Raw genomic sequence first — 15,123 nt, forward strand, 5'->3', positions numbered from 1 at the left:
TTTTTTCACAGAAATACAAAACAAAATATTAAAATTTGTGTAGAGTCACACAAGACCCTGAGGAGTCAAAACATTCTTGAGAAAGAAGAATGATTTGAATTTTTCCTTAAAAATATGCAATTAAAGTGGGCCACTACATTAATAACATATGTCTGTGACAACCTCAGTAAGGAAAGATTCTTTATACAGAATCACTTCCTGATCACTGGATTCCTTTTTCTTGATTACAGTCAACACTTTTGATCAGTCAATACATGTGACTCTTTGCTGAGTGGAAAAGCCAGTTCAAAGCCCTTTTCTCCCCTTACCAGTGTTCACTGAGAAACACAAAATCTAGTTGGGCCAATGACAAAGCTAATACTACTTGGAAAGTCTTGAATCTTTCCCATTAAAAATATTAAATAAACTTAGATTAATTATATATCTCTTAATAATTCTATAAATCTGTGATATGTATAGAGGTGAATTACATTATTTATGCATTTTCAATTTGAAAATAATTATCACTGATTTTTAATGTCAACATTATTTCTCAACATGAAGTTCTTTTATGCTCTGAGTGCTAACAATTTTCAATTTAATTGCATTTCAGAAAAGTAAAATAATTAGAAAGTTTCTGGTTTGTAACTGGGCCATGACTGAATGACATCTCATTAGGCAAATCTCTCTCAATGGTTCTCACTCTTTCATTCATTCTCTATCACATTCTATTCCTTTCATATTAGGACATTGGGGGTATGAGTAATTTAATACATTCTTTTATAGTTAATTATTTGGATTTACCATATCCTAAATTAAATGTTTTATATTTTAGTTATTCCAAGGATATTACAGTTGATCAAAAATGACTTCTAAATCCTGTGACTTCATTAACTTCCCTATTAGGTTCTATAATGATAGTTCATTTAAAAAAAAAAAGAAATTTCTGTTGAGAGAGACAAGTTATAAGGGTCTAAGCTTGTCAAAAACTTTTTTTCTGAATCTTTAACCACCAGACTGCTGTGCATATCATGAGTATCTTTCAAAAATGTCTTTACCTGTCAAAATAGAAACATACTGACATTTCAAGGGCTAAGAATTTATACATGGGAATGAATATTTTTATTATGTATAAGTGAGAATATTTTTAAAATAGATATTAGAGTCCTACTGTTCTACTGCTGTATTTTTAAAATTGCATGAACCACAACAATAATTTATCACAAGGAGATAATAAACACAGTTCAATTTAGACAGTAATAAAAGTGAGGTGATTAGATATAAAACAAGTTTTCCTTAACTTACAGGCAGCCTACCATAAAACAATTTATTCTCATAAAATAAAGTCAATGTTAACAATCCGGTTATATAAATAAGTTATATTCATGACTAATCATCTTAACAAATCCTGGTCAAAATGCTCTTCTATACTTGATCAACACAATGTTTTAATCAGAAATATGGAAGATCTAATCAGTCCCATACACTGATTGATTTTGGGATACAAGGATAGATTTATATTTTTTTAAGATTTATTCATACATACAAGAACCAGGGTACAGCCCAGATGAGCTGGAGGGTGAGAGGATTCACCAGAGACAGAGCAGGGAACAGAACAGGCAGACTGACTGAAATATACTGCTGAGGGGAGCAGTGGGCGAGACAGGAGAGGTCTGCTGCCATGTGGGTAGCTCCCCTGCCAACCGGGATGGAACCCATGCTGCAGAGGCTGCCCATAGCTTTACAGCGCTGTGCTCAACCCTCTGCACCAATGGGGGAGGCCCCTAGATTTATATTTTTAACAGCATTATTTTTTATTGAGGTAACGCTGGTTTACAACACTTTATATAATTTAGGGATGCAGGCTCAGTTGCTCTTCAGATGTGTGCTACCATACCACATCCACTACCAAAGCAACCATTATTTTTTACCGTAGTGTACGGGACTCCCTCACCCTCTGGTAGCCTCAGTTGTATAGTCAGATTTGTAGGATTTGTTTTGCTTTAGTTTCATGTGTACTTTTGCACTGTTTCTTTATGTTCCACAGGAGTGAAATATTCCCCTATTTGTCTTTTTCCTAACTTAGATTGTTTAGGATAATTCCCTCTAGTTCTATTCATGTTGCTATAAATAGCAAAATCTCATAGAATGAATTTCTTGGGTATTTTTATGCCACAAAGTAAACTGATATTTCTTTTCATATGGAAGTCTAAAAATTTCCTCAAGTAGGTATATCTATGTTTGGTTATTTTAAAGGAGATTTAAAAAAAAATTATTCTAAATTGTCTACTCTGGGAGAGATCTTATTGCAGTTGATCATACAAAGCAAGTACAGTATTTCATTACCATATAATATCTAATATCAAATAAAAAATTAAATATCACCTTGTTATTTCTACCTAAAAACATCATGTCGATATAGACATGATGAAAATTTTAGCTGTACCGAGAATATTTTTTCATGTGTCTTAAGATTTATCTGTAAGTCTGCATGGTCATAATTGAGGCAAGTCCCAGGACACTGTACTATTAATAATTCACTAGTACTGCTCGTATAAATAGTGGCATATTGAACAATAAAAAAATCTGGCAATTTGTATTAATTGATACCTTCTAACAAGCAGCTCCAAGGCATATTTATGAGTTTGAACCACCTTTCAGCCAGACCAATGGCTTGAGGGCATTGCAATTTAATAATAAATGTTTGAATATATTTCATTGTTTTATCTCAAAAGATATCAATGAAGAGCCATTTTTAGAAAGAAATGAGCCTATCAAGCCAATTAATGCTAGACATAGAAAGCTGTAATTAGAGAAGTTGAATTTTAGGTTAAACGGGTAGTTTGTTTGTAATAAAGTTTGTTTTTTTTTTTCCCTACAAGTAAAAGATCTCTTTTGAAAGAGTTCTACAAACTTCATGAATTTCAATGAAAAACAAGATGCCTTACTATCAGATTACCCTGAGAATTTCTACTTCTTTTAATGGCATTGGCATTTACTCAATTACTTTAATATGACGGGACAGTTTCTTCCTAAAGAGATAAAGAATCCTGGTCTTGATATCTGGATGCATGAGAGGTGACACAAGATTGTCATCGAAGGAAAATGGTGACTTTACTAAAACACATAAACTTCCCTTATAGTTTTCTCAAACTAATATTTTAAAAATATTTTGGTTCCTTAAGTACCTTGCATGTCACTCACCAGCTTCATTTCATTTGACAGTTTCAGTGGCCCACTCTAAAATCACATGCATTTACCACTGTGATCTGATAGGCCTGCAGGAGTGGGTCACAAAAGACTTCTTATATTACTCCCAGGACATTTGACCCTGCATAGTCAGAGAATGTCAGCGGCAGATGGCTCGCGAGTCTGCCTGCACTACTGCTCCCTCAGGCTTTAAGACAGGTGTCTGGTCATCAGTATTGAACAACAAAAACACCCACTCTGCATCTGCAGTGCCACATTAAGGCATTAGGCTTAGAAAAGATCTCAAACAGAATTATTATCAGTTTATACTAGAGGTCACTATACTCTCTGACTTTTAGGCAGAGAGATACAGAGAAGTAGTTCCAGATTCCTTGCCTTTTGTAATATCAACATTTTCATCTTTGAAGAGCAGACATATCACTTGTGGCTGTCATTAGTTTTCAGTAGAATACACAAATCAATGTCTCATTGTGACACTAGAGACTAGGTTAAAAAAAAAAAAAAACTTGGTGGCATGAATGAAGGACTTAGTGATTAATTTTTATCACTCACAAACTGCTTGTGTTAGGACCATTTACTTAAGCTGTACATTTTTCTTCACATTCTTATCTGTAAGATTGAGAAATACTATATCTTTCTAAAAGACGATGTTAGAATGAAAGGAAAAGGCATATGGAAATGCTTAGAATACTTATCACATAAAATTTAACCAAATTTGATAGTTGAGTTAGCTTCAAAAGTATTGTATTTTATATATAGATATGCTTTATATCTCCAGAAGTTTTATTTTTTTTTTATTTTTTTAAAGATTTATTTATTTATTTATACAAGCACTGTAGGTACAGTCAGAAGCGTGAGAGAATTCACCAGAGCCAGAGCGGGGAACAGAACAGGCAGACCGATGAAATACACTGCTGAGGGGAGCAGCAGGTGGCAGGAGAGGTCTGCGTGCCATGTGGGACCCTCACCCAGTGGCCAGGAATCGAACCAGTGCTGCAGAGGTTGTGGGCAGCTTCACAACCCAGCGCTCAACCGCTGCGCCACTGGGGAGGCCCTCTCCAGAAGTTTTAAAGTGGTCATTTAGTGGTAAAGAATGTTTTACTCATTTTTAAAATCCATGAAATATGTAAGTTCATTATAATATTATATGCATATGTATAATTATGTATATAATTATTATGAACGTTCAAGAATAAAATTCAGAGCAGTAAATAAAATAGATAAACATGGGATACAGATATTAACACCCTGTTACCCTGCATGTCCCTGGAGGATTGTTATAAGTTTGACTTAGAGACTTAAGTAACCAAGATAAGAGAACAATATTTTATGTGAATAATAAAGTTAATAAGAATACAAAATAAACGTGTTTAAAACAATCACTCCTTTTCTTAATATTGAGATTTTTTTCATAAAGAACATAAAGTAAGTCCTTGAAAACATTTCTACAGTACTTATAGTTCAGGGATTTGTGTGATTCCTTGTAGTATCTCTAATGAAAACATTTATTATAGTAAAATAAGTCTTGCAGGATCTAAAAATCTCAATATTTTATTTTCTCTGTTTTCCAAACCACTGTTTATAGACATTGTGTCATCTATCAGGCACTGTTTTAGTTTCATATAACAATGGTGAATATTAAAAGTATTATTTGCACTTAAAATTTTTGTGGAATAAGATGGCAGTTAACAGGTAATAAGCAAATAATGTAATTATTTGTCAAATTTTAGATTAAACTGGGAGCACATCAATGATATGAATGAAATTTGAAGAGTTATGGTCTGAAGTATAAATGAATTTTTTTTCCTATGTGGGTGGTATACCTCCTTTAGTTAGGATGCTTTTAAAAAAGTCCTTGCTATTTGGTGAAATTAGTATAAGAGTCAAGTGACTAGTATAAGCAATAATGGTAAGTCTGAGAGAATAACTTTCAGAGGCAAAAATAGAATGTACAAAACCTCAGGGACAGAAATGAGATCTGTGAATTCAAGGTAGAAATGAAGATAAAATAGAGTATAACAGATGGAGGAAATGGGCAGTCTGAAATAAATTTGGAGAAATAAAGAGAAATCAGATTGTGCAGTCTTTTGCTAATTAACATATTTAAATTCTATTCTAATTTGTGCTGAGGACTTAAACAATAATAGGCACAAGGCACGAGTTTGGTTTGGAAAAAAGTTGTAAATTTAAAAATATAAAATTTAAGAGAACTATATTAGCTATTTAACTCAATTCTTCTACATATATTATTAGTTTTAATCTCATTTTAATCAAGGTTTATAACTCATAATCTTAAATTTATATTATGGTAAAGATTTGGAGAGTAGGAATATTTTTTATAATTTATTTATATATATATTTTATATCACTGTTCATTTTTGTACAATGTTTGCTTTCTCCTCTCAGGTGTAGTCCCTGTAAAATTCCTACCACCAATTTACCTGTGCACCATCACCATAGTCCCTTGTGATCTTCCCTCCCCTGTTTATTTTTCTTCCAGACCAAAATGCATTTTCAACTCACAAATTGCAACTGGTTGCAAGGTACAAGTTGCAAATCATGAAATCTGTCTCAAATATGGGTGGTATCCCCTAGGGCCCATGACCCTAGGGGATAACCATAATCTTTAAAGCAATAGACTGTTTGAGAAATGAATATTTGCATGCACTATAGTGGGTAGAGATGATATCAGTAAGTCCATTGTGATGTCAAATCTATTTCCAGTAAGTAACGAAGAAACTAAGAAATAACTGCTTTTATTTAAATGTAATAAACATTAGCTACCCCATTAAGTCCTGCAGTTAACAAAACTGCTTTCTGAAGTAAGCTACCTGTATGTGCTCTGTCTTGTGCTCTCTTTCTGTCTCACACTGTACCTCCCCTCTCTCTCTCTCTCTTTGTCTCTTTCATTTTTTAATATGTTTGGTACATCAAGATGAAATGAGTTTTATTTTAGGGTACGTGTATCTTAAGAACATCATCAAAGAAACACTCTCTTTTTATACAGTCCTGTGATATCTATTTATATGAATATTCTTATAGTATTCTAACATTGGTGCCCAGGATTCAGTTGAATACCATTCATATTTAAACCCTGCCTTTATTATTTTTTAATTTCAAATTGAATGCTTTCCTTAATGGCTATCAGATACAGTAAGGGTACTTTTGGCAGGATATAATTTATCTCCACTTAAATAGGAATCCAGCTAAATTTTCATTGACTAAAGTATTTAACATTGACTGTGTAATTAATTACTTGGTTGTGGTAATTGGAAACTTTGCCTAGTTTATGTAGATATTTGTGCCTTGCTGATAAACAAGCACACTGATCTGTGATCTTTCCAAACTTTTGGTGTTGAGATTTGTTATGTAACTTTTTTTATTCTAATAACATTTTATCAAAAGACAAAGAACTCAGAATTTTTATATCATTTTTGTGTGTAAAAATATCCACTGACTTTTTCAATCTACACCTATATAAAAGCCATTTCTAATTGTAAGTTATATAAAAACTGACAGTAGACTGGATTTCACCCATGGACCACAAATTGTTAAGGCTTGCTCTACTCCTAAGGCATGATTTACACTAAAGGCGCCACATGCTCATCAGATTTTCTAAACATGGATGGCTAAGAATGCTTGTATCTATCATCACTGCATGGCACATGACATCATCATTTAGCTCTGAGTCTTACAGGAAGTGATGTCTGCTAAACCTTATGGAGCCTTGGTTTATATATTAATTTTTTGAGATTTATTTATGCATACAAGAACTGGGGTACAGGCCAGAGGTACAGGGAGTGAGAGGATTCACCAGAGACAGATTGAGAAGCAGAACAGGCAGACTGAATGAAATACGCTGCCGAGGGGAGCAGCAGGAGAGACAGGAGAGGTCTGCTGGGCCATGTGGATAGCTCCCTGGCTGGCCGGGGATCGAACTCATTGGCTATGGATCGAACTGTGGATAGCTTCAAAGTGCTGTCTTAACCCCTTGTGCACCAGGGAGGCCCCTTGGTCTGCATATATTAACCCTAATCCATGGCCAAGGATCCAATTTTATTTGCAGGCATCAGGCATCACTTGCAGGTACCAGGCATCACTGCCTGCATCACAAAACACCAGAGACACAGAAACATACACACAATAGAGCTTCAATTATTCTTGGGCATCTAGGGGCAGTCAGAGCTGGTTGCTTACAGGTCAACTTCCATACATATTTATAATTTTTATTATCCAAAATTTATCACATATTTTAAAACAAGCTCCACTGATAATGGACTTGAACAGTCCACTCAATATGTGCAGCCTCTCTCCTTGTGCTATAGGCTCTCCTTACCTACACACACTCTTGGAAGCAGAAGCACTCCTATCCAAAACATTCACATGCATGCACACCCAATTTTATACAAAATAGGACTCATTTATTACATAAAAGATATAGACTAGAAGCAACTTAAATCACCTTCTCCCATCTTGTTCTCAAAGATCCACTTTTTTCAGCTGTACAAAGAATGGTGCTAAACCAAGATCAGTTTTTTGGGAGTGAAGAGTCTCTACCCTGAGGCTGTTGTCATGCAGAAAGCAAGTTCACTGGAAGAAAAGAGCTGGTGCACTCCCCTGAGATTGTATCTGCAAGAATCAATTCAGCCTCACCCCTCACAGGAACTAAACAGGATGGTAGGTGGTTATGTTGTGTGTGTGTTAAATCTCATATCACTTGTCCCTTATATAATTATCTTTCACTGTATCTGAAATCATGTATGTAATGTACAATTGTAGTGCCAGGAAGGGCACTGAGCAGGTTTCTATAGTCCGTGCAGATGGGATAAAGGAGAGTCCTCAAGCCCTCAGTGGCTTTCTCAGGCTTTTATTGAGCTTTACATGTATTGCAGCAACCAAGTACATGGCAGGCAGAGGTGCCAGGGGGCTAGGAGTCGTGCCGGCCTCTTGGCCCCTGGCAAGTCCTCATTCTGGGCTTCTCTGGCATTCTTTCTCCTCTTCCCTGCTTCTTCTCCTGCTTCTGCTTCTCTTGGTGACTTCTCAATACTCTTCCCATGGCCCACAGAAGTAAACAAGACAGCTTACAGCAATGTAACAACTGAGGGTGCCCCATCAGGCAGGGCAATCCTAATGTGGGAGGGCAGAAAAGCCTGAAAAACCATTTACCCTACAACAGTATCTGGTGTATTGTGTGCCGCATAAGTGCTCATTAAGCAGTAACTATTGTGTGTGTGTGATCATCATTACAAATGAGTTAGAAACATTGTAACTATCAATTTTTAACTGGTATAACTCTAAAAAAAGATTTTGTAAAATATGGGAACATTCATTTTAGTAAGTAAAAATATTATTATAATTGTGAGATAGTCTCTAAAAATTATGTCCCCATCAGAATAGTTTTAATTCTAAAGTAAAGAACTGTGTCAGGTAATGATACTTAGAATAAATCCACAGTAATGTATGTTATCAATATCAAAGACCAAGGCATTAAGAAAAAAATCTTATATCAAACAAAATTGTTCTCCAAATCACATGCCACAAAAATATTATCATCCCATATTCCTTACAGAAAATGCAGTTATGGCAGTTTGTATATCAATATTGATACACAATATCAATATTTAGTAATATACCACATGGCAATCACTTTCAACACAATTTTTATAGATATGATATGAGCATAACTAAAAAAGAAAAAAATGCAAGCTTTTAAGAAACTGTATGTTAAAAATAATTTTAAGAAAAAATGGGTCTCCCTGGTGGCACAGGGGGTTGAGTGCAGCTCTGTGAAACTGTCCATGGCCTTTGTGGTGTGAGTTTGATCCCCAGCCGGCCGGGAGCAACCTACATGGCATGGTAGACCTCTCCTGTCTCTCCTGCTGCTCCCCTCAGCAGTGTATTTCAGTCAGTCTGCCTGTTCTGCTCCCTGCTCTCTCTGGTGAATCTTCTCACCCCCTGCAACTCTGGCCTGTACCCCACTTCTAAAAAAAAAAAGGATAAAAGAAAAATGTTTAAAACTTGGTCCTTGGTTATTCTGCCTTCAAAGAAAATTTTGAAAGTCTTCAGTTGTTGCTCTTCTAATTTTATCTCCTAATGTTCTATTTTTATCTTATATTTTTAAGGATTTCTGTATCATAAAGCTGTAGAGCATAAATATAAATGCAAATATTAAGAATCCCAAATTACAGATAACATTTCCCTTTGGAGGCTAATACCGTTCAATCAACTATTAATCTAATCAAGTTAAACCTCTTGAATTGTTTATTTCATAATTGATCAAATCTGTAGAGAGATGTGAAAAGACTATTAGAAATATCTACAACAATGATTTGGATAATCAAAAATATCTGTAATTTAACCACTAGTTTGAACTCCTCATTGAAATGAGCAGGGGCCCACCTAAAAATATTATTTGGTTGAACTATTTCATGAATAGTAACAATGTTAACAATGCATTTTCAATATCCTTCCTTGTGATATCAAGACAGTTCATCATGATTTTTGTCGTTACTTTAATTGACAAAGTCTATAAACAAATCCAGTGATACTGGTTTAATATGCTATATAAATATAATTGTGGATCGGCCCTAGTTTATCCATGCATCATTTGATTCATATAGACAGAAAACTGGCCTTTGCTTTACTCAGTTTATTAATTTTAGAATAAGTGAGTCTTGGGAGCTTTCTAAATAACTAGAGTGAGCATTGAACAATCGGCTACACTGTTGACTCCATTAAGACTTAGAACAACATGATCTAGTTTCAGGAACTACTTTTAAACTCAGGCTGCAAACACTTTGTCATTTTTATACTGATCATCTTAGCAGAAAAATAAAATATAGCTCTCTAGGCAGAAATCCTCTTACAAAGTGCATAGACCTTGTGTACCCAGTGACAACAGAGATGATAAATATGGAACAGGCCCAGGAGAAAAATCCTCCAGCTTCCCTGAACCCGTGTATCCATTATGCTGGCATATAAAAAAGGCCGTGTGCTCTGCAAAATGAAATCTAAATGATCCATTCTTCATCGAACTCTCCATCTTTCATAGGTTGTATGAACATTATTCTACCAGGAAAATGGGGAGGTATAAATGTACATTTAAAAATTCGATTTGACCTGCATTTCTTAGGCATACACTAGGTGAAAAGAGCTAGGCTTAGTATGGAGGGATTTGGAGATTAAAAACTATGTGGTTTTTAAAGACAGGTGTTCAAAAAATTATCAGACTAGACATAAGTCTAGACATATATATATATATATATATATTCCTATGTAAATATTTCAATTCTCATGACATTTAATACCCTTAACACTTGATCAATTTATTAAAAGATACAAAAAAGTGTGGAAATAATACTAATGTTTTACTTTTTAATTGGAGTCAATTCTGTATGATTCAAAATTACAATCTTTACAAAATCAATTCATCCTTTTACCATTTTAGCTGATCTAATTAGAAGCAGACATTGAGTTATCATAGATAGCCATAAAAGATAATGCATAACACTTCACCAAAAATAAAGTTTCCTCTTACAGCAAGTGCTATTCTGCTGTGCCAAAAATGCATTTTATAAAAGGTGTGCTATTTCAGTAATTATGTGGGTTTTTTTACCTTTAAGTTAAGACATATTTTCCTCACACAGCTGTCACAAATCTCTCATGAAATCATGGTTTCTTTAAGTTTCAGTACAATATAATTTATGAATTGGAAAGATTTCTAATAAAGATCTGTGTGTCAGAGCTGGTAAAATTTAGAAAGAATCAATGCCTTGGCAAATTTCATTTTATAGGATTAAATTAAGGGGAAAGAGTACTGGAGAGGAAACTTTGGACTTACCTAGAAGATGTGAATCTTAGCTTTTTCATTCCTTTTTTCTGTGACCTGAGGCAACCCACTCAATCTTTGGCACATTAAAGTTTTCTTATTTTAATTTGAACTTACTCTAGAATCATTTTGTAAATTTTCTATAGGAGTTCTGAAATAATTCAAGGTTTTAAAAGAACATAAGTAGGATGGGTCTGCATGAATTTTGCAAAAAAATTTAAAAAAGTCCATAAAATCCCAGAGTTTCCCAAGATACTTTCAGTGTGTCCCTATGGTCAAATGTCTTTTCATAATATGCTAAGCCATTGCTCATAATTGCTACTGAATTGATATTTCCACTCATAGTATATAAGTAATCATAGGTAAACCTAATAGTGCCTGGCTTGAATCAAACTAGTGAAAACCAATCCTAAGTAGCTGTCATATTTTTCACTAGCATGCCATTGTCATTTTTTTGTCATCTATGCTGTCATTGTCGTCATCATCATCATGTTTAAAAAGAAGGAAATTTAATTTAAGAATTATTTCACAAATCAGCAAAGAATATTCATTTTTAGAAATCCTGACTTTTGAATACATCTTTCTAAGATTCTGTATGAAAGAATGGGAAGTACAAATAAAGCATTTCTGCATACCTGAATTTAAATGACTTTCTTTTTGTAAAAAAAAAAAAAAAAAAAGATTATTTTGTTTAATTTATGATACAAGAGCTGGGATATAGGCCAGAGGTGGGGGTGAGAGGATTCACCAGAGACAGAGTGAGGAGCAGAATAGGCAGACTGACTGAAATACACTGTAGAAGGGAGCAGCAGGCAAGACAGGAGAGGTCCACTGTGCCATGTTGGTCAGTACCCAGGCTGTTGATCTAACTCGAAAAGAACAGAATATTTTTGGCAATAGAATTAGACAAAAGGAGTTTATTGTATAGTGAATGATAGAATTAAACCTTTTAGAATGTTTATATATTGGTTCCTAAAGACACATCTGAAATTTACGTACTGTTACAATGTAATATTACATCAATAAACAAAATAACTTTAAACTGAGTATTAGAATTTTGAAAAAAATAATATCCTTCTATTTGCACTTGAGATTTTTCCAAAACTAAAGATTTTCCTCATGTGATTTGTGCTAACATTAACAAATGTGACTTTTAAGTATCATTATATATTGAAATGTGTCAATATTGATAAATATATATAATCCATGGTTCAATATTATATGTAGCATTGCAGAATATTTTAAACTATGTATTAGATCTTGAAATCATATATGAGTAAATGATACATTCAAAGATCATGATAGAATATTACATTCATATAGCATAATGCAAAAGTTCATTAATGTGATTTAATATTCTACATTGCATTTCATATTTTAAAAACTACTGTTTAACGTAGTTCCAAAGAATAATCCATAATTATCAGAAAAGAGTTCTAAATTCTCTTTCAATTTCAAAAACATCATTTGCTTTAGGACAAATTTTCTGTATTCATTTTAGCAAGAGCATGTATTATAGCAGATATAATGCAGAAGCAAATATATGAAAATCCTGTTGCATTCTCATATTATAAACTTGCAAAAATGATACCAATCCTATCAATAATTCTTGCCATGAAGAGCATGGTTATTTTTCATAAATGCATTATTTTGTTAACAAGTGGTGAATTTATTAATGTTTATAAATTAACTTGATTATAAAATAAATACATACATTTTTAATTGCCTTAATTTTAAATTCAGTAAATATTAACAGATAAAACACAAATAAATAGAAGTTCTTTGGAGTTCTCAATGATTTTTATGATTCAGTTAAGATACTGAAAACAAAATGTTTAAGGTTTACTGCTTTTATGGTACAAAATTTTCCCTTAACTTTCTTTCTCATGTGTCTACTAAATGATGCTTTTATTACTAGATAGTATCTACAGCAAGAAAACCAAATAGTTTACATTAACAGAAAAAGAAAATGTCAAGGATAATCAAGAGTTAATTTACTAGTATCTACATTAGAGCTATATTGAAAAGAGCTCCAAATTTTGGATATCGGGTTACATTTTGTAGAAGTAAGAATATGACAGTATGTATTGTAATCTGTAGAATAAGATAGGCCATCTGTCAAAGAACAGTGAAGAATCTGATATTTTATTTTATTATTTTGTTAAAGATTTATTTATTTATTTATTTATACAAGCACTGGGTAAAGTCAGAAGCGCGGGAGGGTGAGAGAATCCACCGGAGCCAGAGCCAGAGCGGGGAGCAGAACAGGTAGAAGGACCGAAGTACACTGCTGAGGGGAGCAGCGGGCAGCAGGAGAGGTCTGCGCGCCATGTGGGACCCTCCTCCGGTGGCCAGGGAGCAGCCGGGGATTGAACCAGCACTGCAGAGGCTGCGGGTAGCTTCACAACCCAGCGCTCAACCGCTGCGCCACCAGAGAGGCCCCTGTTAATACATTTCAACAAAGATATGTGTTTAAAAATAGTGGTCATCTTGAATGTTTAAATTACCGTTCTTTGTTTGGTCATCCCACTACTACAATCCCAATAAGGAAGAAATTGATGCACAAATATCTAGATTGAGTAAACTTCCCTAGATCATTCAACAAATAAATGATGCAGTCAGAATTTATTTTTCATCTGAATCCAGAGACCATGATACTGTACCCAAAAGAAGTACATTCTATAATAGGCATCGATTTCATTGGATTTTATAGTCACTCACTTAAAACTTGCCTCCACAATAAATCCCTTTGCTTGGACTAAATAGCCATCCAGTAATCAATCACTTGATTTAAAAAAAATTCCTTATAATTAAATCCATGAAACAATCATCTAAATGTAGTTTACTAGTTTGGTCTACAGTGATCTTGTCCAAGGGCTAATCTGGGGGGATCACCTCGAGTGACAGGATATCTTTGTTACCCAATTCACTCCTTCATCACAGACGCTTTACCCCTTCATCATATGAAGGAACTAGAAAACACAGAAGTAGCCCCAAAATGGGACTAAAATTCTATTTTTATTATTAAAGACTGTGCTTTCCTCTGTCTTGTCTTGCCACTGTTTGCTGCCCTGAGGCCTTTTCTTATCTACTGCACATTGGATTTATGATGTCAGATGAGTTCAAGTTTCATCGTCAAGATGGTGATAAACTCGAAAAATAAATTGCTGTTAGTAATATACAAAGTAATATTAGAGCAAAATCCTATAGATGTTTGGATCTTAAAGAATAGCCACAAAATACATTCTCTGGGAGTATTCTAAAGGGATTAATGAAAACTCGGCTTGATTTCCATATGGCTTTCCTCTCAGCCAAATGATTTCCCAAGAGAATAATAACTGTATCTGTATATATATATTCATGTGCTTTCTAAATTCTAATGATTCCAAAACACATTCTCAAAATAGTCCTTGACAGTGTCATTAATGTCATTATGTCATTAATGAGCTTACATTCTTGCAAAAAGCATTGTCTTGTCCCTTTCACCTTATAGTAATGAACTCTATTACAATATGGCTTCTCAGACTGAATTTCATAAGTAATCTGTGAAGTACAGGCTTCAAGACATAAAAGTTGTGCCTTAAATTTGATTCTACTGTATCATGCTGGCCAGATTATATAATCTCTGTATTTATCTGTAAAAATAAAAAAATGAGAGGCATATTGATCATAAAGGATTCAAGACAGCACAATAACGACAGATAACGAGATTCAATAACAGCCGTAATAATAGTAATATTAATAATTTTGAGGAAAAATTTCCTTGACTCGTTCATCTTTTGTTTATTTTATGCACATGAAATTCTCAACTTCGGGTGATCAAAAGTCAATCTTCTTGCTTTTGGAACATGACTCTAAGAACAGGAGGTTAGAATACTGAAACGAAGGGGAAAATTAAGATTTCACATTTGTTTGTTTTTTGTGTTTTGAGAAAATATTCATAAACTCCAAACTAATAACAAGATATAGTAATGATGTTGGTGATTCAGGCTTATTCTAGAGTAATACTCACTATAAATAAAAAATTTCTTTAAGAAATAGAAATCAGATGACAATCTCTTTATTAAAAGAAATAATTTGGAAAAATTAATTGGATATTATTCTAT

This window comes from Talpa occidentalis, unplaced genomic scaffold, assembly GCF_014898055.3.
Source record: "Talpa occidentalis isolate TD23 unplaced genomic scaffold, MPIMG_talOcc4v2.1 talOcc4.5, whole genome shotgun sequence".
NCBI classification, from domain to species: Eukaryota; Metazoa; Chordata; class Mammalia; order Eulipotyphla; family Talpidae; genus Talpa; species Talpa occidentalis.